Genomic DNA, 26,663 nt, shown 5'->3' on the forward strand with positions numbered 1-26,663 from the left:
ATTCTGTTCTCTGGTCAATGGAACTGGCGGATTTTGGCCCAGCACCTCTATTATATGACACTGGGTACCCAGTGCAGTTCTGCTAAAAAATGGTGTTCCATAATCTATCCTCTCAATGCCTGTCCCTTATTATTGGGACATAATAGTATGAAATATACAATAATTTTGTATGTACTGTAAACATTTTTGTTAAAGTAATGATAAAAAATATTTATATGAAGCAAGTTCAGACATGTTGAAAAAGCTAAAAAATAAAAACTGGAAAATATACAATACTATTTTTAAAAGGTTTACATTGTTTATTTAATGCTAAAATGTATAGCAACATGTTTATTTGGTTTGAAAATCCAAAGATACACATTAAAAAAGCTTTAGAAAATAAGTAGAAATTGTAAAATGCGTTACATGTCTTTAGTCTGTTAAAATATGTAATTAATTAATTATGTTATTTATTACAAATATACAATTAATTGTCTTTTTAAACATCAACAATACTAATTAGATAACATAAACTGCTCTTACTACACAGAAATACAATGGATAATTATTTCACACTAAAATGATTAAATTAAATGATCACACTCTAGCGTAAACCCATTTGAAGAAAGTGTTGTCCACTAAAGGGGTGACATTTACTATTCCTGCTCCAACTTTTACCAATTTGGGAAAGGTGTCGGACACTAAAGGGGTAACTTTTACTATTCCCACTTAAATCTATACCAATATGGGGACGGTGTCAGATACTTAAGGGGTGACAATTACTTTTCCTACTCAAATTTTTCCCAAGTTGGGAAGGTGTTTGCCACTGAAAGGGTGACATATACTATTCCCACTCCAAAATATACCAATTTAGTGGAAGGTGTTAGAAAGTAAAGGGTAACATTTACTATTCTTACTCCAATCCATACCTGTTTGGGAAAGATGTTGGACACTAAAGAGAAGAAATTTACTATTTTTACTCCCGCACAAAACTTTTTAAAGAAAATGTTGGACACTAAGGGGGCAAAATGTAGAGTTCCCATTCCATTTTTTTTTTTTCGTTTAAATGCTTTATTGAGTACTAGATATAGTAAGATAGGTTATAACTTAATGTAGAAATAATTTAATAATTTAAATTTGAGTACATTTAGGAAGAAGTAGCAAAATTGAAAGATGTGTTATACAATATACCATAAGTTGTTTTAACCATATTTAGAAAGTTTGTGCTCAAATAACCTTACTATAGAAAAAAGAAAAAAAAATAGCATTTTATACTTTTCTTAACATTCTCCCAAAAAATATAAAAGAGGGAGAAGGTTGAAAGGAAGAAGAAAGGGAAAGAAGTAGAAAGGATGTAGCCTATCAATGAGGAAAACATAAGATAAATGTGAAACATCAAACAAATCTCTCAACAATTTTAATAAACAATATGGAAAATTAAGGAGGTTTAAATGTCACATTTGCATCTTTAGAGTTTTTTTGTTTTGTTTTTTTAAATCTGTTTATTAAAGTTTTCGATTATTTGCACTGATCACAATATTTTGTCAAGCTGTGTTGCAGGTTACTTCACCTGCAAATTACATTTCTTCTGCTTTTCAATTTAATATTTTGTACATTTGGTGTGTACCATAATTAACATCACTTGTCGTAATTTAGTATAGAAGAAGAAGGAAATTGTAATAGAGATGGGGAGAGTAAGGAGGGAGGTTCCATAAGGGGATGACAGAGGAGGGGTGTTGTAGCTGAGGGGGATGCTCTATGGTAACTCTCGGAGTCATCCTTTTGGAGGTTAGGGAAGTAAGAGGGCGTGCAGGGGCTCGAGTGGCACGGTGAAGGAATCACGTGTTCTAATCTTGGAGGGGGTGGTGTGTGAGGAGGGAAGGGTTTCCCAGACGAGGTGTCTTGTATCTTTATCTTTTTGTGTGAATGTTATGTCGATGGTTTAAGGTGGACGTGTGTCGTCTTTCTCCTGTAGCTGGTCTAGGAAAGTGTCCCAGATGTCTGCATTCTTGACCTCGATCCCAGTGTCCCGAAGTGTGTTTAGCACTTGTATCTCTGCCTTGGCCCAGTGGATCAGGTCTTTGGTCCATCTGTATATGTCTGGGGCGCCAGGTGACTTCCATTGTGTTGCTATGAGTCGCTTAAGCATGACAAACTCTAAATCCACGCACCTATGTTTTTGTTTGTCTTTATTGCGCCTATGGTGAATTCCTAATATAAAGGATTCGGGTGTGGGAATCAGAGGTAAACCCGACCACGTGGCAATCTGTTGTGTGGCGTCGTGCCACATTCCGAGTAATGGGGGGCAGTTCCAGGTCATGTGGTAAAAGTCTGCCTCCGTATTTCCGCACCTTGGGCATTCAGGTGTAGCTTGCGAGAACATGCGTTAGTTCCCACTCCATTTTTAATCAATTTGAGGAAGGTGGTGAACACAAAAGGGCTGAGAATTACTGTTCCCTCTCCCATCGCAACCAAGTTGAGAAAGGTGTTGGATACTAAAAGGGTGACATTTACTATTCCCATTCCGATGTTTCGATACTCTGTAGGATAGACCGAATTCCTTCTTCACACTGATCTTCTCAAGAACCGGATCCCCGAATCCAGCTAGTGAAAGTTGTTGGTAAATCCCTTATTTCTAAGGTGGCAACACTGGTGAATGATTTATCATCACAAAATTGCTGAAGCTCCTGTAAAACAGTGAGACGTTCATGTATATCAAAAGGTGTGTCTGCTGCCACCAAACCAGTGCCATCAAGATCTGGGACAAACATAGGTATCCCAAAGAGAACCTAATAGGGAGTGCATCCCCCCAAAGACCATCTTGGGAGATTATTCAGTGCTCTCTGGACCCCATATAGGTGATGAAGCCAGCTGTTGCCAGAACCTAATACTCTAGCTGTTAAGGACTGCTTAAGATCACGGTTCTGCCTCTCCATGACCGAATTTCCCTTGGTGTGGTATGGTGAGAAGTAATGGAGTTCAACACCCACTTTCCCCATGGTGTCCCTAAATGCATTCGAGGCAAATGCAGGTCCCTGGTCTGAATTGAATGCTGCAACCGCATATGTACCGATACAGATAAGCAAATATTTTTTAACAGTTTGAGCGTCAGCCGACCACTGAGGCCATACCCACAGGAATCTAGAACAAGAATCTACAGTGACTTTGATGTATTAGTATGCCCCATCAGGTTGGAGTGGAACGCAATGGTCAAGGTACACACATTGTAGTGGTCTGCTGGACACTAAGAGGGATGTCTGCGGTGGGTGTATGATGTTTGAACCCTTGATATGCTGGCAATTGTCACATCAAAGATGTATTGTTTTGTTTGTTTGTGTAGACCTGGCCACCAGAAGCGTTTCTGTAAGAGTGTTACTGTGGCTGAGATACCAGCATGAGCAGAACCAAAACCCTTGTGTGCTGCTTTTATTAGATCTAATCTCTGGTCTTCGTTGGAGATCGCTTGGTCTCCAACCCCAGAAAGTGTTGCATAAGCAACATTCTGTGCACTGATGTGGTAAGAATATTTTGTAGGGTATGCTTTTGAGAGAGACTTGCCTTCAGCCGAAGCTTTCACAGCAGTCAGAATGTCATTATCCAATCTCCTCTGGGAACGAGTAACTGCAGCCACAGAAGCCGTAGCTACTGTAGATTTGGCCGCACCATCAGCCAAAGTGTTGCCGATAACTTGTACTCCTACATGTTGGTGGCCCAGTGTATGTACTACATGGCCACACAATAGCTTATCCTTGAGATCAGCCACCCTCCCCCACAATGTTTTGCGTTTTATGGTGTTCCCTTTGGAGTCTCTAAACCCATTCAGCTTCGAATGATTGAGGTAATCATTGTAGGACGGGACGCAGTAGTATGAATCACTGACCATTAAAGTCACAATCCTGGCTCAGTATGTTCTAGCACTAGAATAAGGACTTTGAGTTCAGCCAGCTGAGCTGTGCAGTCCCCTAGGGTCTGCAGGCAGGTATTGTGAGGGTGGAAAACTCCATCCCTCATCACTCCACTCACAGCTGGTCAGGCGGCTGAATATTGATGTTTGGTACCTACTGCTGGTTGTTCTGATTCATCAGTGTAAATGACAGTATGGTATCTGTCAAGTGGCAAAATATCTAGAGGAGCAGGGTACTCCTGTTCGTACTGGAGAAATTATTGTGTCTGATGTTTTGGATCAAAGATGTAGTCAACACTGGGGGCAGTCAAGGAGGTTGCTCACTGAATCCAGTGTGGATGAAATGCTTTAGCATTAGGAACGTCTGCTTTGGTAAAGGCCTCTAAGGCTCGCACCAGGACAATGATGCATTTCTCTTGGGCAAGTGGCCTCTCCTTAATGACAGCCATTTGAACTGCAGTTAGAATTTTTTCTGTGGGTACAAAACGTTGTTCTGCATTTGAGTATAAATGAGATTTATATACTATTGGCACTGTGTCGCCTTTGTTAAAGATGACATAAGTGAACCCAATGGCTCCAACAATTATTCTGATGACCAAATTTGTTTTGTTGTCACATGTGTGCAAGTGTTTTGCTTCTAGCATGTCCTGTTGCAATTCCCTAAGGATGCATGTGTGTTCAACTGTCCAGTGTCTGCTAGAAAAATCAGGGCGTATTAAGTCATAGAGTGGCTTGATACATTGTGCATAGTCAGGAATGTAAGTTCTGCCACAGTTGAAGAAAGCAAGTAAAGACTGTAGTTTCTTAAGAGTTTTGGGTGGGTATAGTTAAGTGCATTTTTCTAGAAAGTGTGGTGCCAGCCTCTTCCCCTTGTTTGAAAGCTCGTATCCCAGGAACAATACGCTGAGAAAGGCTATTTTAGTTTTCTAAAATTACATTTATAGCCAAGGGCTGCGAATCCTAAAACGATCCAATCAACCCTGGCAAGATGAATGTTGAGTCATCATCTGTGAGATAGATATCATCTACGTAAGACAAAGCCTTAGAATCAATATCATGTATTATTGATGTTACATGGGCTGAGAACAGCCCTAGGCAAAAGCATTTTTGTGAGCCAAATGAGAATGCACTCAGGTCCCGACTTTCGTGTACTAAGTTTTGACAGAGGAACCTGTTGGAAATATCCAACGTTAGTTTGTATTTTTTGCGCACTATGTTGTTAATTTGTGCTGTGCTATGTGAATTTTTTATAGCGTATATACGTGTATGACTGTTTAAGTGTCTATAATCTCAGACTATTCTGTAGGAATGGTCGGGTTTTGCAACAGGGAATAACGTGTTATTCATTGCAGAGACACAGGGCTCAATTACTCCCTGGCATTCGAGCTGAGTGAGAATCTCCCTCAATGGAGCTTTTGCTTCATGTTTTACAGGATATTGTTGCTGAGGTTGGGGTGTAGACCTAATAGGTATTACATGGCAAGGAGAATCCTTGTCCCAACCTACATGATTGTGGTACAATGCAGGTGCCTGCGCTAAAGCCCAATTGACAGCATAGGGTTCTTTTACCACTTCTGGAACAAGATCAGAGAAAGAAGTAAAATTACTTCTTCTCCATGTGGGAGCTTACAGGCGTGCACAGGTGGCCAGTCCCTTTCGGCCAGCAGGATATCACAACTAGGTTCATCCCAAAATATCACCCCAATGGTGCGCTCTACGTCTCCCTCAATTTGTATATTTAAATCTTAAACCCTGTCGGGTGGGAGAATGTGCCCATCCGCAGTCACAACTGCAATGAAATTGCTAGTTGCTGTCGCATCCAGATGATCTTACAGACTCTGGCAACATATCGTGACCTCTGCTGTGCTGTCTAACAGTGTCACTGCCCATGTCTTGTTCTTCAGCAATGTTCTCAAGTGCACTGGTATTTTTAATTGACAGTGCTGCCACCTTTTTCTTTTTAAACTGTGGCTTTTGCTGTGGGGACTTTTCTTATTTTTTTTCTGAAGACTGTGGTGAGTCTTTCTTCTGCTTCCCATATTCAGGACATCAATCAGGATGGCCCCCTCGCTCGCTACATCTATCCGGTGTGTCCTGAAAGGAACGAGAGGGACGTGAATCAAAATATCTGTCAGGAGCTTTTATATTTTCTCCATTTCTGAGATTATATCTCCTTTATGGAGTTCTAGGGATGTGGAGAATCTGCTCTCTGATTTTGTCTATCTTTGAATTGCTTTTGTTTTATCCCAGCGCTTCTTAGACCCCTCCTCTACCTGTTTAGTACCTTCCATAGGGGTGGTACTCTGTAGTTCAAGCTTCTTCAGCTTGGCTCCCAAACTATCCTATCCTATACTAGTATGGTGTCAGAAATATGTTTCTGTAGCTGTTTCTCCTGGTCCAAGTGTGCAATCTCTCAGAGATGATGGCATATAGCCAGTGCTACCACATCCCCTTTAATATTACTGAGTATGACTGAGGAGACCACATTGAAGTTACACATTAATTTAATCCCCAAATATAGGGCTGGTGCAGCCCGTGCTCATTCTGTATTTGTTTTAACACTTCCGGCAAATTGGCAAGTGTTGGGGTACCATGTGTGGTAGTCTAAATTTCAGCGAAGACTGTACCCCATGTGGCGCAGTCATCCACGGAGGGAACCACTCCGAAGCGCAAGCACATTGTGAGAACTCCATGTTTTTCTCCTGTGGTCCCATATGGGGAAACACAGCTTCCAGCTGATGTGTTTCCTGGGCTATCCAGAACGGTGTTTTCTCTCGTTCTGTGGGTACCTTATCCATGATAGTATGTACTGTTTGTGGATTAATCCCAGTAGCCAATTGATATCCAGCTGGTGCTGGTGGTGTTGGACACGCTGGTGTAGTGTTCAAAGTTCACATTACGAACTGAACAAGTCGTCTGTAAAGTGTTACCAGTTCAAGGTATACATTTCACAGTTCTGCTGCCTGAATATTTTGTATACCTGGGTGAGGTGTGTATGTGGCAAACATAGACCACATTGGCCCATCATTACCTAACGGACCTAATCTCACTGGTTGTATTACATGTGGTAGGGCACCATTAAACCAGCTCTGATGTTCTTGATAAGTAATCGGAATCTCAAGATAATGGTATGCTTGGTACCGTTGAGGTACATTTGCAACTCTTTGTGTATGAAATGTGAATGATCTTTGGTCTTCCTCAAGAAAGGTGACCCAAGAATAGAATGTTTCTGTTTGGTAAGCTTCACTAGCTTCTACTATGAATGTGACATCCCCGCCCTCATCTGATAAGCCACGCCCTATCAGATGTAATGTTAATGCATGTCTTACATTCTCTGGAATGTCTATGTCGTTAGCCATGTTGTATAATGGGTATAAAAGATGGAACACCAAATGGGGAGCAAAGTCCTTTTATGAGTTCGACCTCGAACAACCTACAGCCTAATTAGGTGCTCCCTCTTCAGCTGGGGAGGATCTTACCCAAGACCACGGACAACTCTGTATAATGGTACTTAGGGTACCTGTTGTATGTGAGGCAGTGATAGTCAGGGTATCCGTAAATTACTGCCTAAACACCATCAATGGTGGTGCCATGTCGTAGTTTGACGCCTGCTCTAGGCAAGACTGCTGGTTTAAGGATGACAGTACTTATGTTTGTAGGGGACTATGCCAGTCCTACAAAAAGTCGCAACTATCGTCCCAACCCTCCCGGCTCACAAGCAGCACCTCACGAAAACCCAAACAGTAAATGGTGATTTGTGGCAGCCTTTACGTATGGACTCAAGAGTGTGACATCTCAGGGAGTGTCATAGTTAAACAGAGATTACCCCTTTCTCACATACACACAATGTCTCAATCAAACACAGGCAATGAAGAAGATGCAATAAAGATTCAATAGGTTTTATTTAGCAAAACTGCAATCTGCAATAAAATGTATGTGCTGCAATAAATAGGATAATGAACAGTGCAAGAAACAAAATAGTAAAGACAAGAGTCATTAATGCAAATACCCCCACCATCTTGCAATGACATGAAATGACATGAGATGTGAAATATGTCCTAATACCCTAAGGTCATGTACCTAATCCCTAACCTAGAAGAGAGCTAGGTGTTATAAACCTAATCTTCCAATGCCATGTCCATGAGAAGAGCTCACAACCCTTGTTACCTTGGAGTGAGGTCTCTAGCTCAGACTCCATAGGGACACGAAGTCTGGGTCAGAGTCAAGGCGACGTGCAGCATCGATAGCAGCAATGGCATCTGGTCAGAATCCCTCTGACTATCTGTTTAAGTGAGGAGTATTTATACAGATCTGCTTGGACCACTGACGGAGAAACAATAGATAACAAGACATGCCTGGGATAGCAATTTATATAAACAATTCCCTCGAAAACGTGACGATGGAAAGTACCTAATGTGAACACTTACAGTTTGTTTATCTTTGTTCCTTGATATTGGCGCCTTAGCGCGGTGGCACTGATAACGCAAAAGTAAAACATGGGCCTAACTAAAAACAAGGCAGCCATCTTAAAAGATTTAATTAAATAAATGTGCTAAAACAGAGCAAGCTAAGTAGAGTAAGTCACTAGGTGACGGGGGCACGAGTCTGCAAGCTAAAGGCTAAGCTAACTCCTGTATCCCATTAAAACAAACTAGGATTCACTACAAATGTATACTAATTCACAGAAGCTGTTGGCTACTAAAAGGGTGATATTTAATATTCCCACTTTAATCTAAACGAATTTGGAGAAAGGTGTTGGACACTAGAAGGGTGACATTTGCTATACTTGCTCCAACATAAACCATTATAAAAAAATATTGGGCACCAAAGGGGTGCATTTACATTTCCCATTCCATTCTAAACCAATTTGAGGAAGGTATTGGATAATAAAAGGGTGACATTTGCTATTCCCACTCTATAGTGTACCAATTTGGTGAAGGTGTTGGACACTAAAAGAGTGACATTTACTATTCTCACTCCAACATAAACAATTTTGAAGATATTGTTGGACACTAAAGGGGTGACATTTACAGTTCCCACTCTACTCTAAACCAATTTGAGGAAGGAGTTGAACACTAAAGGCGTGCCCTTTACTATTCCCACTCCAATCTAAACCAATTTGAGGAAGGTGTTGGATACTAAATGGATGGCATTTACTATTCCCACTCCAATCTCTGCCAATTTGGAGAAGGTGCTGTACACTAAAAGGGTGACATTTAGGGGCAGATTTAAGAGCCCCTAGAGCCTCCTTGTGCCACATTAGCATCATTTTTTTATGCTAATGTGGCCCAAAGAAGCCAAAATCGCAGTGGCAAATTTACAAAGTGGTGCAATGCGTGCATTGCACCGCTTTGTAACCCTTTGCGCTAAATTATGCTTTAGACAGACATAATGTATGCAAAGAGGGCATTTTCCCATGGGGGGGTCAAAAAAATGGCGTGACAAAATCTAAGATTTCTTTGCGTCATTTTTTTCAGTGCTTTTAATGCCTGCTCAGAGCAGGCATTGAAAGGAGGCACATCATTATTTATAAAGGGCCTCAATGGGCTTTGCAGGATTAGCGTCAACATTTTTTATGCTAATCCTGCAAAGCTCCGAACTAGCATCAAATATGTTGATGCTAATTTCCCTAACTACCACCATGGTGTGCCGTATCTTAGATGCCTCGCACCCATGGTGGTGCTAGGGGGACACTAAGGGATGCAAGAAAAGTAGCGCCCCTACTATTCCCACTCCAATATAAATCACTTTGGGGAATATGGTGAGCACTAAAGTGGGACATTTACTATTTCTTCTACAATTTAAAATATTTTATGCAAAGTGGATCAGACTAGAATTTTCTTATACACAATCAATATTCCATACACTATTTTTTGATCTATAAATAAAATACAAAATTACTTAAAAAAACAATATCCCAAACTAAAATTCTACATATTTAAATTTAAACAACTCAACTTGAAACATAAGATAAAAAATATACTCCAAAAATAAAAATCATAACATAACAAAAATGTATAAAACATTTTTTAAATTAAATATCAATAAAAAACTAAAACCAATATATTTTGCAAAATAAATTCCTGACAACAACAGAGCTTATTCCAATATTAAATGTACTAGAAATGTAATTATTGGAATTTTGTTTAATTGTCTTCCTGAATAAACATATTACATATAAATACATAAAAAAATATAAATTGCATATGCATTATATTGAATTAATTTAATGGAAAAGATTCCAAATGAATATTCATAATCACATTGTACTTTTCCTTTCAACTATTTTAATCTAAAAAGAAAATCACACAATATAATAAATAAATATATGCTTGTTTACACAAACATACAAAATAATATCAACATTAAACATGATTACATTTAGTTTAATATGTTTTAAATGTTACCGAAGTTTTTATAACAAATATTTATTTTAATAATTACAATATAATATGTTTACATTCATTACAATTATTCTATACTTTCAAAATAATTTTTAACTATTATGTAGGAAAATCACTAATGTGATAAAATACATGTATACATTTTAAAATATTAATTTGCATACCAATAAAAAATAACATTACATTTAAGTTACAATATTCACTTTTTAAACATGTCCTGCCCTCATCCCCTTAAAATCAAACATCCTGCTTCTGAAAAAGTATATACACTTTTTTGAACATTAATACAACTAAAACAATTTTCAAAAATCGCATAACTAATAAAAAAAATTACGAACCATATAAATAAAAACATTATTAAACATATAAAAATAAACACACTATACTAAAATACATACAAAGTAGCACTTACAAATTATATTATATATAATGATATTTTCTAAATCAATATTTTTACATTATAAAAAAACACTTAAAATTATATTCTTACATTTGATGTTCCTGTTGTCAATATGTTTGACAATCAGATATTATTGACACAACTTTTTATATCACAATATTTTTTATTCAATATTTTGTCCAAATACTAGTGATTCGACTCTTCCCCCATGTTTTATTGCTCCTCACTCTCAGAGGTGCCACCCAGACTGCCTCACCTCACCTCACCTCACCTTCAGTGACCTTGCTTGGCAGCCCTAGGCCTCCTTGCTGCTTTGTAGACTTTGGGGCATACTGGATTTCTTTTGCCCACTTCCCAGCATTAGCTCTTAATTGTCAATTCTTCAGGTTGATTTGTAGGCGATATTAGACAACCTTGATAGCAGATTGTGAAGGATGTTTTCTGATTTTCTGGGAGCTGTTATGTATCACATCTGCTCTATCATCCTGTTTGATCAGAGCCCCATATACAATGTGAACTTGTAAGTATTCACCTTCACATGGACATCTAACAAGCATGCAAGCTTCACCCAGAAGTCATCACCTACTTTCCTGTTTGATATCTAAAGGTTATATGAGGGTGACATTGCTGAAGGAATTCTCGGAATCTCATAAACAAAGGTGAAAATTCTCTATGTAGGTCAAGGTTTGTGTTTGAGGGGGAGTAACATGTGCTTTAAGTGCATCTCTGTTGACCGAGCTCACCTACTGTTAGTTGTGGCATGTGGAAATATTAACCTTGTGGGTGACATGGTAGTGGGGAATGTGTTAATTTCATTTTTTGCCAGAATATTAACTGTAATGTTGAAAGATGTATGATGTACTTTTCTGCACATGAATGAGTGGCCATGTGCAGATGCTGGGATGAATGGGACCTTTTTGTTTCAGTGAGTATATGGAAGATGTCATATTAGATGTCATGAGTGGTGTAATATCTAGGGTAATTAGCAATGCATGGTGAGAATGCAAGTTATAGTTACCTAAGGCCACAAGTTATAGTTACTTGAAATAACTCTAACAATAACAGCTGAATTTCTATGATTTTGTGCCTGCAAAATCTGAACCTAATTATGCCTTTCCTGTAAACTTTGTTTTTTTATAGTGAATTTTTAAAGTTTTTAAAATTGTATTTCCTAACTATAAAAGCCCTGCAACCTTTGGGTTTTTCAGTGAATTTCTAGTTTTTTTGTTAAATGTTAAGTAAAATGCCCATTACAATGTATGATGGGGGGGCGGGTTGGACGCAAGGCCTGGCCTGCTATTGTGCTACACCTCCAAGTTTGACGCTCCTGCCCCCCTTCTCTTTGACCCATCCATTGTTCAAGTCCATGACCCTGATTACTCATTACAGCTCTGTGTGGCTGTTTTTCAGCCTTTGCCCTTCCTGGCTGCCCTGAACAGTTAGGGCCACATTTATACTTTGTTGGCGCCGCATTTACGTCATTTTTCTTTATGCAAATGCGGTGCACCCTTAACTATATTTATATTTTGGGGCTAGACATGTCATTTGTGCCATTTCTTGGATGTGTGAACCCACCTTGCATCAATGAGATGTAAGGTAGGCGTTCCCACCAAAAAATGACACTATCCCTATAGAGCCATGATTATCCCACGTGCTAAAATGATGCACTGGTGGGAGGAAGATCCAAATAATGGCGCTAAGTTTGCTTAGCACCATTATTTAACGCCTGGGTCAGACCAGGCATTAGGGGACTATTAACGTCTGGGTCAGACCAGGCGTTAGGGGATGTGAGGACCCATTTCCATGGCTAAATGCCCAAGCCCCAGAAACACCCCCACCCACACCAGGGGGACACCAGAGGATGGGGGACCCCATCCCAGGTAAGTAGGGTAAGTATAGGTAAGTATTTGTAAATACATTTTTAAGTGCCATTAGGGGCCCTGACATGGGCCCCCCTGCATGGCACTGGGTGCAATGGTCATGCCCAGGGGACACTCTCCCCCTGTGCTGGCCATTGGGGTGGTGGGCATGACTCCTGTCTTTTGTAAGACAGGAGTCATGTGTTATGGATGGTTGTGTGTCAGGAAATGAAGCTAGGCTGGTTAGCGGAATTATTTTGCCTCTAACCAGCCTAGGCAGAGAATACAAATTACTCTGGAACAACATAAAGGTAGAAAAGGAATTGCAGGACAAATTTGTACAAAAAAATAACTATTTTGGTTTATTTTAACCAAAATGATTATGTTCAAATGCCATTGGCTAGTACATCTTTAAGTCTTTGCACATTAGTGTGCACACACTTGACTTCTATTACTGCCAGGGAAGCTCCATCGGAAGTGGCATCAAGTGGGCAGACAGGCACCTCAGGGATCATTTTTGGGGTTGTTGGATTTGGGATGAGTGGGTTTGGGAGGGGTAGACTCTTCCTTAAAAGCGCTGGGCTTCTTCTTGGGGGAAGGGGTATGGATGCTTGCAGGTGGAGAAGGTGTAATTGGGAGGACTTGGCTGTGGAAGGGATGGGTGGAGATGTGGGACGGCCTCTTGGGTTTGGGTGGGTGGAAGGAACAGGTGAAAGGGTGTCTGTCGCTTGTGTGAGTGTGGGCGTTTGCGTGTCTTAGGGACTGGAAGGTGGGGGTGCGGGGTGATGGAGTGGTGGATGTGTGTGTGTGTCTGTCGGAGTGGTGCCTGCAGGTGTGCTGGTAATGGTGGATGTTTGTGTGTCTGTTGTGATGTCTGTAAGCATGATGGATGTTGTGGATATCTGTGTGTCTGTTGGAGTGGTGTCTGCAGGATTTTGTGGGTGTAGTGGATGTGTCACTGGCTGTTGTGGTGGTTTCTGTGGGTATACTTGATGTAGTGTGTGGGTCAGTGGGGTGGTGGGGTGTCTGCTGAAGTGGTGGCTAATGTTATGCTTGTGGGTGTACGTTAAGTGCCGGCAGGCCAGTGTGTCTTGTGGTGTTTGTGTTTATGTGTGCCCTTCTGTGTTCTGAGGTAGGTGCAAGCGGATGTGTATGTGTGCTTATATAGGCAGGGGAATGGGGGTTTGGAATGGGAAAAGGGAGGTGGAGGAGGGATGAAATGTGGGGGGTGACTGGCTGCTGTCAGTGAGGGGGCCAGAGCCTAAAAAGGTCTCTGTAGGTCAAACATGGTACTATGAATGCTTTCAGGAAAGGCCACTGAGTCCCTCTGTGCCGTAGGTGACTTTACCAGAGGTACCATGTGTGGATGCTTCCCCACTAAATTGTACCCTATCTCCTTCACTTGCCTGGTCTGATGCTGAAAATATAAAGAGAAAACGGGTCACCACAATTTCCTGATCACACTTGAACAACAGCTGTTATTACCGAACATTACCATTATGTCAAGTAGGCCCTGCAACAAACTCCACCAATGTGGCCCCTACATGTACCATACCATATGCATGCATGCCATCCAAACTGTCAACAGTTGTCCACAGGAAAATCAGGATCTCAGACAACTACAATTGCATGGCTGAAGTTGTGCAATCACAGTATCCATCGCCTTCAATGGTTTGTCTCATGGAGCATACCTCAGATAACAATTGTCATACAATAGTAGGCCAATGCCAAGTTCATTCCCACATATCCCACACAAAGTCATGCAGACATTTATTTGTCACATACACAATAACACAATAATGTGAAATGATGCTGAAATGATACTCCAGAATGTGCCATGTTGCTGACAGCAGTACAGTGACCTGGAGAAGGTGACATGGAATTACTCATCTCACACTGGAAATGTATTAGAAATGCACACTTCACCATGTGAAATTTGTCCCGTTGGAGTCATGGAGGTTGTACCTATATTGCTCTAATATGCCACACATTTGGCAAGAAAATGTGTATTATAGACATCATGTGCAAATTGACAGGGAGATATGTCCATAATATCCACAGCACAATAATTCAACAAGCCCCAGGGCAATAACCACTAATGTATGGCACACCTTACAATAACTTCCTCTGATTGCATCAGTAGATTTGCAAATACCTGTAGAAGACCATTAACATATTTCCCAATGGGAAGCTACACCACTGTTTCCATTTTGATCCTACAAATTCAGAACTCTATGGATGAATGGTTGTACCCAACCAAATGTTATTTCAACATAACTGCAAGTCACTCTATGATGCATGCCAACAGTCAGGTTACAAACCTTCCCCATTGCACATGTGCAGTGCACTTCGCTACATGATACCACATCAATGGCCTGAAAATGCACATTGTGGTGATAAAATCTAATCATACATGTCTTGTCCCTTATTGCTACTGCAGTTGTACCTGCCAAATGACATGTGATGATGGGTGAGGGTATGTGTCAGCCAACAATCAATGGTGACACACTCCTATCTGTGGCACCACATTCAATGTATCCCCATTGCAAATGTCCTATTCCACACACAGGTTGGCATGCACATATATGCACATATACAAAAATCATCCCATAAACACAGGTAGACAATGCATGAAACAGCAGCATACACATTTTGTCCAAAGAGAAAGGGACACATGCTAACATGTAGGCACAAAGAATGTTGGCAACAGTGATGGCACATAAGTCATGTCAATGTACATTCCCCACTTACCAAGGGAAAGTATTGATCTGTATCTGACCCAAAGAACAATTTACACTCTGTCACATGTGTGATGGCCATTTTCACATTACAGACATTAGTGAGACATAAGTTCCTGTCACAGGCTGAAGACAAGTAGCCTCTGGGTGGCAGATGTCAATCTTCTCATTTGACCAGACACATGACTGAGGACAGTGATCCATCACTTCCTTTCCTTTGGTCTGCAACACTGGGGAGTAGTGGTATGTTGTATAGAATTTACACCCACTACAACAACAAATAGCACTTGATTGATCTACACAGCCATATGTTATCCCTGGAGAGAAAATTGCTTGTGGATTATACACAGTGGCGTCCTAGGTCCCTGGGCCAATATGGAAGGCACACCAGTATGCACCACATGACATATCTTCACAAACAGTCACTCATCTACTCTACCACACATGGTAAGTCCTTAATCGTCAGAGGGAAATGCCAGAACTTAACACATCAACTTGGCAATGTGACAGGCAGGAATATGCCCGGTACTCACCCCCTTGTGGCTGCTGTGCTTCACTCAAAAGCCCATCATGGTCTGGATAGGCCACCCCGGGAATGCAGGCCATTGGGGAGTCCTGGTTCCTTGTGCGCCCCGCCCACATTGGGAGAACAGCCATAGCTGGATCCCAGCGATCATTCTGGCCCAACGTCTTAGGTCCTCCCACCTCTTGTGACAGTGGGCACTCCACCGCCTATGGACCCGAGGGTCCGCACCATCTGGGCGATGGCTCTCCATATCTTCTGATGGGTGCTTACCTGCATGGATGCAAAAGACAACTGAAAAGATTACAATCTAAATTTTTGCCACAAATGGTTGAAACACACACATGTCAGAAACACCAAGCTAGAATTTTTCAATTTCTTAACACATCGCAAGTGTAAAGCACACAAGCCAATAAGTACATGGACATGACTGCAGGCATATATATCCATCTACAGACTAACCCGCGGCCCTGCTCAGGGCCTACAATAACTGAGCAGGGCTACTGAAGTCAGCTAGCTCATGCTCCAGCAAAATGTACTGTGATGTGAGCCACAATGAAACACTACACAAATATGTGGTTTCTGAAGGGTAAACTCCTTAGGCCTAAATGAACCAACACATTCACACTGCGAGATTGACTCACTGCATACAGTCTCTACAGGTAACTGCCATAGTACAGACTTCACCATTATACGTGAGTGACAGTGAAATGGCTAGCATGGTGGGTACAGAAAGTGCCTTGCTTGTGCATGTGTGGACATGTGACCTACCAAATGCAGACCTTTGCCACTTCAGGGGGTAGGTTCTGTGGTATGTACCTGTTCCACAGAACACAACTTTGGAAATATGTGTCTATCCTACAAAGATGGCATCCAATATACAAAGGTATGCATTGCATAATTTCTGCTATGTAACCAAGGTGCTGACTCACATATCATGGCCTCCCAGGAATCAACATACTGTCTGAACTGTGTGACTGTCATTTGTGCAATATGCTTGTACAGGACAAATATGACTTCTGTGAAGGTGACAACAGAGCTGTGGGAGTAAAGGACCTGTGATGAGTCAAATACACACATTAACAATGATGCATAGTGCACATATGGACTACTTCTAGGATGTACCTCCGTACCCATTCGTAATTCGGAGCAGGTTTTGCCACTAAAGCGTCATATTGTCCATATGCCAGGATCTGTTGGTATACAAGGAGTGTGCACAGTGCTACAGTTGCATAGCCACAGTGACTCTACCCCAGTCTGGACTATGTCCCATATTGAGAGATACATTTGTCACGCCCTAATCTCTGCAGGCTGAGCATATAGAATTTGCATGTCACTCCATTTCCATCACTTCCATGGATGACAGTACATAATGTGACAATCAGCAATTTGGCATGTGGTGGGTGTGCAGCAACCAGAAGGGCAGAATGAGTCATGTTATGGATTCTGGGCTACAGTTTAGTAAGGCCAGATATGGGTTGAAAGATTTGTGGTACTGTACACATTGCTTACAAGATCCTCTAAAGACTCATACAAGATGCATACACAGCTCACTCTGTTGTGCACATACATGTTGTCCAACATTTATAACAAACATGAAGAAAGAGATGTCATGGGATGGCAGTAAAGTATCCTTACCTAGGTATGTACATCCAACACAAGAAGGAAAAACCTCACACACACAATGTGACTGAACTTAACATATAGTACTGGCCATCAATAAATATCCCATTGATGCCACACAGACTGCAACAACAGGCACATAAGAAGTCTAACTTGCATACAGGGGCACATTACAGTATTTGAGGAGGGAAAGGCTCATGTAGAACAGAATGACTTGTGCCAATGACATTCTGACCTTCTCCTCCAGTCAGCCATAGAGCTGTACATACAGGGGTAGGACCTCATCATCAAGCCTCTCCAGCTTCTCTGGGGAGAAGGCAGGGGCCCTATCTCCTGCTGGAAGTGGTATGATTTCTCCTAGAGGCAGTGTGCAGTAACTCAGATAGCGGAGATGTTGCAGGCAGCAGTGTCAGGAGTCAAGTGAGTGAATGTGTACAACATGACGGTCAAGGCCGCCATGTAAGCGGTCTTCATCGCTAGCAGGCACAGCCATTAGGCTGAGACCATCACAGGCAACGATAGCCTGTGGCTGTGTCTACCACATTAGCAACCGCCGTGACTGCTTCGGCCATCGGTCGCAGCCAATTCCTAATGTTCAGTGGATTAGGTCAGGCATCTACCATTTCGGCAGCCTGAAATGCTGCATTTGGCTTTGTAAACTGTGTCACACCTACAATATATGTGTTATGGCATCGCAAACATCCTTATTCTGTCTTTTCTTGTAGTTCCTTCTACAAAAACCGCCAGTGTAGTGTGTTGCAGACATTTTAGAGGTTGCAATATAGAGTCACATTTTCAGGGGCAATTGTGTAGCACACCTTTGAGTTTCGTCCAAATCTATGCTGTTGACACATGTGTTGACAACCACGGAGGTCACATTTGACCATTGTGTACATGCCAGCTGTTATCTGTACTGTGTGTCATGTATACCCAGTCAGAAATGCTTTACCACATGATATTTTTGACATGCATCTTGTATGTTGCTGTGTACAAACTGACACATTTTCTAAATCATGTCTTGTTACACATAGGTAAAGTAGGAGAGGGAGGATGTGACAAGCTCCTGTTTACCACCCATGCCAGACCTTCAGACCATGCAACAACAGCATATTATTATGTTATACCTCTTGAATGGACAAACAATAGTGGACTTATGCCATCAGTTGGAGCAAGATCTGCACCATACCCCAGCTGATGTCACAACTTCACCCAGAGAGGGTCTGGCTGGTTGCTAAATCACATCTGAAATGAGCGACTCATGGTTGAACTTATGTCCCTCTCCTTAACAGGAGACTCCACATATCTAAACTATTATTTGTTGTTGATGCAGCTGATGAATCCAACTATGCCAGGGGAAGTCTGCTTCATTGAGGCTCATCGAAGAACACAACGGCCAGTAAAATGGGCTTTTGGGCTCCTGACAGCCAGATTAAGTTAGGTGTCTGGACAGGACTGGTGGAGCCCTCCTCTACTCACACAGGAATGATTGTCAGGTCACTGAGGCATTCTGCATGCTCCACAACATTGCCCTGCAGAAGAATATCCTGTACATCTGAGAGGAGGGGGAGCCTGAAATGCCATCGGGTGAGACTCCTGACACGGCAAGTGAGAATGACAGTGGCGAAAACCAAGGAGCTGACTTGTGAGAAGATCTCATCAACAGTGACTTTTCATGAGTGTAAGTATGTCATGTGATGTAATGACTGTGACTGTACAATAAACTGTGATGTAAAGTTAATATGGAGCTGATACTCTCTAATAAACAGCCAGAGGCTGCTTGAGAAGATAGCTTTGGACACATCCCCATATTGATGATGTTGCTTTGTGTCAGTTGCCATGCAATGTACTTTGTTTTGCAGTTGCTTGTGACATGACGTGTCATGGCTATGGTTTCAAGCCTATACTGCTTGTTTTCGTCTTTGTACAGGTACCTGCATCATGTGGGTATTTCAGAGTTGCGACATTGGATGGTATCTGGTGCTGTTCTGACACACAAAGTGAACATGGATTGTTTCAGGTAATATAGCTCGCAGAGTTTGGATGTATGAGACCTGTTCCACGACATTTTGGACAGTGTTTTGGTGGAGGTACAGAAGTGCCCATTGCACTTGTTTTATGTCTTGTGGTGGGGCTGATGTGTCATTTGTGCCATCATGCAGTCAACAAATGTGTAGTCCTAGCTAGGTGTAAGCTGTAGATGTGTTTCATCATTGAAGGACACAGTGCCTGTGCTGCAACACTAAAATATGTTTGTGCCATACCACCAGATGCATGGGAATCAGAAGGTGATGTCCCTGTAATCAGGGACTGTTTTACTGCCATCTGTCTGTATCTTGGATGATGTGATGTTTGATTACTTTAGTGTGCTATGTGATACGGCTCAAGCTGCTGACATCAACTACTTTAATGTTTGCCTGTTCTACAGGACAATGTCTGACAAATTCCTTTCTTCTGTGGTCTGGCAGTCTGTACCTTGAAATACATTCATTTACTCAGTATGAGTCACTCATTCTTGTTTCCAACAATCTGGACATATTTACAGCCTATGTACTAAACACTGTTTTGGTTTGACAAGACACTTGTACTAATGTGTTGCTGTATAATGGTTGTAATCCTGAGCTGGCCACTGTGTACCTGTAACATAATCCTGCTTGCACAAGTAGCTTGTATCTTCATCATATGGTTACATATCTGCATAGCTAAATGTGAAAATTAAGCAAGCAGAGAATGAGTTTGTGATGGGTGAATTTTTACAATGCTAATACAGAAAATATACTTTGGACAGAAAGAAACAAAAATGTAAAGTGAAGGGGTCAGGCATGGTGAATGAAATCATTTTAAAGACTCTGCAGCACTCCAAAATAGTTCATAATCAACAAGTCATCCAGAAGAGTTTGGTTGTAGTATGTTCTATTTATTTGTAGATGTGGACATCAAAGTCGCAAGATGAGTATGTTTCCTCAGTCACAGCTGTGCTGGATGTTTTGTCACAAATGGTGACTTTTTCAAGGCTAATTTGGTGAACGAAGTGTATGTCGGTAAAGCACAACCACGTGTGCACACTCCAGTGTCTTGATATTATAAAGTGTAACAGAAGGTGGAAAAGAGATCAGTCAACTTGTTCATTCATCAAGGCAACTGGTAGGCCCTGGTGCAAAAGACCATGGTTAGCCTATGACCTGCAGTATCAAGAACAAAATGTCAGAATGAAGTGTCCAAAAAGTGAATGGTGAATTAAATCATTTGAGTAGATGCCATACCATTAGGAGTCCAAAGTCCTCAGTACTCCTCCCATTAGAACTGGTAGGTGGTTGAGGCTCAGTCAACAGAGTGAATGTGTGGCACACAAAGGAGGTCCTTTAGGAAGAGGTGACTTGCTGGTAGTGATGGGTGTCTTGTTATCTGCACCTCCTAGATGCTTTGCTGGAAACCCCCTCTTGCAAGTGGGGGGTCTGCTGCTACAGAGGTAGGGGTGTCTTGGGTTGGTTCTTCCTCTGACATGGCCTCTCTTCCAGTGGCTAGCACTGATTTTAATGTGCATGGTGTTAATGAGCCAAAGGAAGGGGTAAAACTGTTATTGAAAAGCCCTTCTCAGTGTGGTGTGAGTGTCCCTCAGCACCCCTGTTAGGAGGCGCATGCTGTTATGGTGGGCCTCCATCTGTTCCTCCTTGTCTCCGTGCATGTACCTCTTCAGCCGCTTGATTTCCCTGAGTTTGGCCAAGAACCAGCCCATCATGTCTTGGGACACCTGATAGACCCTCAGGACATGTTTGATGGTATCTTGGCCAAATGCAGCCCTAGTGGCCTTATCCCACTGGTCCACAGAATCCCTTCCATTCACCCTACCCCCACGTGCTGTTCCTTTTCCACAGGGTGCCCTCTCCAACTTGTTCCTGGACCCTTATTGTCGGAAGTGTTGGGTTGCAAAACAGGATCCATTACTGGGGTGCACAAGAATGTAGACACTGTGTTAGGGACACAGATTGAGGGGCGAATGGTTGCCTGTGATGTTGAGGCAACCGGCTTGGGGGGTGTTGATGTGGGCACAGTGAAACTCACTGTTACCATCTGACTAGGTTACCCAGTTGGGTCAGAACCGTCCTCCACGTCCAGAAATCCAGGAGTGTCTTCTTCACTGAGGGCTTCCTCCAGTAAGGTAGTGACTGTTTGTCCTGTGGCCTCTGTGTGCACAGCGTCAACTCGACCTGTTGATGTAAAATGTGCAACGTTACTGGTTGTATTGTGATATCTACCTCCAATGGTTTAGAGTTACAGTAAGCAGAGACCTTGTACAAAGTTAAGTTGCAGTTAATCCTATTGTGGCACGTAACCATGGTACTGAATTTTTTTAAATGACATGTCTGAAGCATGGCAATTTATTTTTGACTGAAGTAGCTGCTGAAATGTGCAGATCATTTGCACTTGGGAGGATGGCCTGAAAATTACACCTTGCCACCAGTACAGGCAAAACAGTGGCTCTGCCCATTTGGTGGCCTAGGCGAGTGTGATGGAGGCAAACCCAGGATTTTGTTGGATATGTTACTGGAGTCATCACGTGCACAGTGCACCATGGATGTGTCTGCTGCCAATACCAATCGGGTGAGGCATCTTGAGCCCTTATGAATACTTGCTATACACACAGGGTTTGGTGTCATTCCTGTCCTCAAATATTTCATCTTGGGTTAGCAAGTCAATATTGAGCTATGTTGACAGATGTGTCTCGGATTTGGGCATGATGTGTACTTGATCACTCCCAGGCTAGCATACTACATTTGCCAGATGACAAACAAGGGTATTTGGACAAGTGGCCACTGTGCTGGTGTTGGGCCCATTGGGCTTTACAGTCATGTCACTCCATCTACTTTCCAACACTTAGAAAATGATATCCTCCCATGTGAGTACACTTCAATTAAGAGTTGCCAACCAGGGGTCTTTGGACAAGTGAACACTGGTCTGGTGTTTGGAGTTAGAGAAAAAGGGCATCCTGGCAGTTGCAGTCAGGTTACCCATTGTCCTATACACACTAAAAAATGTTATCCTCCCAGGGGAGTTCACTTCAACTGAGAGTTAGGAAGCAGATGTATTGGGGCATGTGACCACTGTGGTTGGAGTTACAGTAAACAGAGCCTGCTGGGAGTTGCAGTCATTCCCCTCCCTGTACTATACATACTATACAAATGTTATCTCCCCAGGTGAGTACACTCCATTTGTGAGTTACCAAACAGGAGTATTTGGACAAGTGAACACTGGTCTGGAGTTAGAGAAACAGTGACTCCTGGGAGTTGCAGTAAGGTACCTCTCTACCGTATACACTATACAAATGTTGGGTATTACATATTTGTATTCAGATTGCATTTAGGTTTGGGTATATATTTACCTGTTGAGACATACAATGAGTACTGGGATTCGTTTTGTATATTGAAAGACTTGCAGGCCCGATCTGAACATATGACATGTGATGGACCTTAGTAGCTGTGCTGTTGGGTCCAACAATACAGCTTGACAGTGTCAACATCCAGATGCTCTAGGTATTGGATGTTGGTGGCGTATATAAACAAGACAGTGCCAAAGGTGAGCTACGAGCATGCATGACATAGCATTTTTGTGACATAAGTTTGTGTTGTGACTTACCAGACTCCACTCCCTCAGGTATTCCTATCAAACTCTCAGGATGCAGGATGGCCAAGACCTTCCCTTCAAAGGGAAAGAGATGTAATGGGGCACTGGGAGGGCCACCACCAGTCCTCTTGGCCTGCAACTGGTGCCTATAGACCAGAAAATGGACCTTGCCTCTGAGGTCATTCCACCTCGTCCTAATGTCCTCCTTTGTGTGCAGAGTGGTGCCTATAGCATTCACTCTGTCAATGATCATGTCCCACATTTTGATTTTTCTACTGAGAGGAGTAGTGCTCCAAAACAATTGTGGCTCTACTCTTTACGATTTCCTCCACCATGACTCTTAACACATCTTGTGAAAAATTAGTATTTTTAGGATGTGACATGGTAGAAAAAAACGGGTAACAGAGACCTATTAAACAAGGGAAGTGCAAAATGCTGTGAATGGACAAAACTGTGTGCAGGGTGTTCTATGGGATGGTGAAAAAAGGGTTTCCTAATATATGTACTCTGTAGAAAAAGGTGCTCTAGCTTGTGTGTCTTGCTGTGTAAATGCTAAGTATTGTGATCTGTGAAGGGTTGTGTTTTATAGTGTCCTTTGCAGGTATTTCCACTGTGGCAATGTGTCAGTTGTGTTGTTTTCTAATTCATGCAATGTGCAGTTGTCTATTACCTTGCTGACAATGAACGGCCACGATTCAGACTGTCATTGGCTGACTACCATGAAAGGACCACTACAGCGACTGTGAGCTTGTAATGTGCTTGGTGGTTGGTCGATGTCCTTTCGGCACTGGAGATCGGACTGCTTATGTCCAGGCCACCGCTTCACTGGTGGTTTGCCATTTTTGCTTGGCAGACATCCGTCCTGCCTGTGTAACTCTTCATAGGGTGGCCTGAAAGGCCACCTAAATGGTGGTCTTATTGGGACTGCCAACATGGCCCTTTGTGTTTGGCACACTTCTGTCATTGGGCTATACTTGGGCTACATAGGGTGATATTTATGCTACATTTTGGGCTCGTTTTTCTCTGGTGGCCATCCTGGGAGACTTATTTGCTATTAAGCTCCCTAATCGCCTCATTTAGTGCAGTATCCTGAATAGAAAATGCTTTCAGTTTTTCACTTCAATTCCTTCAAGATGGCAGTTAGATGTGCCACATTTTTGGGCATACATTCAGAATGTTAGCATTCTAGTTGCTCAATACAACACTGTAGTAAATTGCTGGTCTCCAGGGAGTTAACTGGCAGTCTGCTGCTGGTATTGAAAGTGGGTGTTGCAGTCTACAGGTCCAGATGTTGTAATGAAATAGAAGAGGAAGATATTTGAGAACTCACTTAAAACATGTCCTAAGTTTTCTTACTACAGCACTAACCATAATTTATATGACAAAACAAAACTCTTCATGTTGTTTCTTTCTAAATTAAATGTTTTTAGTTTTTACCAGTTTGATTCAATCAAGATGACTTCTGGTGTGCCACACATTTGTCATAAGTAAGACTGTTAGTGCTCTAGTTGTTCTTTAGAACACTCTGGTAGGCTGCAGGAGAACACAAGGGAATCAACTGACACACTGCTCCTGTTGATGTACCACAGAAATATATTTGAGTACTCACTTAAAACGTGTCCTAAAATTTGTTTCTACAGCACTAACCCTAATTTCTCCGACAAAATGAACCCCTTCATTTTGTTTCTTTCTAAATTAAATGTTTCAGGTTTTATCAGTTGATTCAATCAAGATGGCTTCAGTTCTGGCATACTTTTCTCATAAGTAAGACTGTTAGGCCCATATTTATACTTTTTTAGTGCCGCATTTGCGTCATTTTTTGACGCAAAAGCAGTGCAAACTTACAAAATACAATTGTATTTTGTTGGTTTGTGCTGATTTTGCGTCTACAAATGATGCAAATGCGGCGTTAAAAAAGTATAAATATGGGCCTTAGTGCTTTAGTTGTTCTTTAGAACACTCTGGGAGGCTACAGTAGGACACAAGGGATTCTATGTCAGGACTGGAGGCTTTGAATTATGCTTTCTCTTTACTGTCAACACACAGAAGGCAATAAAAAAACAACACTACATTTCCCAGCAGCTTTGCAGCCTTGTTATGATCCCCAATCAGGGCCCACCATTAAGTATGTAGATCGTAAACACTAAAGTCCGTCTTCTTTCTTTGCTGGTTCAACCCAGAGCTAAGTACTTTTACATTTTCCCTTACTCTTTTGTGGATTAACAATATAATTGTAAGCATTTTATTACCTGCTTATTGCCTTCAGAAGCCTCTTTGGAGTTAGGCGTTTTGGCGCAGGCTCGGGGAACCCCACCCCTGTAGAGTTCAATATAAATGAGCCTGACCGGTCATCGTATGACCCTTTGGAACAGACCATTAACGCAGTCCTGAATGATCACGAGTATGATGCTGTTAGTAATGATGCTTTAGTAGTCATAAAGCTACTCCTTCCTTTCAATCTACTCAAAACACATCTGATGAGTCTAATTCTTCTGATTCGGATGATAATTTGACTCCTGACATAACCCAAGGCAAGCACAAGAGTAAGACTCATCATGCTGAGGAACCTTTGTTTCCCCCCACCAGTATGAATTTACAATTTGATCCTGGTGCCATAGTAAATCCCAGGTCCACTAACTGGACCCCATGTCAAGAGGTGGCAGGGTATGTACAACCAAGACTCCAGAAACGTTTTGAGAAAGACATTTGCAACACGCTGCGTTCCGAGTGCCCCGGCCCGATTGTCTCCGGCAAGGTTGCGGAGACATCTGAACTAGAGCCTCACTTGGTGGCCTTCCTTAAGAAATATGCCAAGGACCCAAAAAAAGGCATTGATAGAGCCTGGCGGGATGTCAAGACAAGTTATTAGATATTTTTAGACCCCCTCACTAAGATTTTAGAGTTAGCGGTTCAAGCCAAGGAGACACAAGAAGTAATAGATCCTGACGTCCTGTTAGAATGGGCCCAAAGAGCCATCTGTTGATTAGGAAACACCAATTGCTCAATTTCCACGGAACGTAGGAAGTCTCTTCGGCTGCGTATTGATCCCAAATTGGCAGAGTTAGCTCCATCTGATCCAGGTCCAGGGGCTAACAGACTATTGTTTGGCGACAGGTTCGTCAAAGACCTGGCCAAAGATGTAGCTACCTTCTCGGCTTTGGATAAGACCCAAATTTCAATCAAGAAGGCATTTAACAGTGGCCTTTATCACAGGGCCAGATGCTTCAGTGGTCGAGGGCCAGGCCAGTTCAGTCCCCAGACCGCCAGTCCATACTTTAGAGGCAGAGGGGCCTCTGGCTACCAAACCAACTACAACTTTTACCCATCGAGAGGCAGAGGCCACAGAGGCCACAATCCCAGAGGCCCTCACAAAGGAAGACAGTACAACCAGAGTTCCTCTCAATCAGGTAACAACTCTTCCTTCCAGGGAGATATTATTGGGGGGCAGTGTGAGTATGTTGGTACACAACTGGTCTTTGATCACACAAGATGTATGGGTACTAGAGACGGTAGCAGGTTACCATCTAGAATTTTATTCAACTCCCAAACAAATGTTTACTCTGCCCCCTCTCAGTGTTTCCCATCAAGAGAATGCTTTTATAGATTAAGAAGTA

Source organism: Pleurodeles waltl, chromosome 3_1 (genome assembly GCF_031143425.1).
Source record: "Pleurodeles waltl isolate 20211129_DDA chromosome 3_1, aPleWal1.hap1.20221129, whole genome shotgun sequence".
NCBI classification, from domain to species: Eukaryota; Metazoa; Chordata; class Amphibia; order Caudata; family Salamandridae; genus Pleurodeles; species Pleurodeles waltl.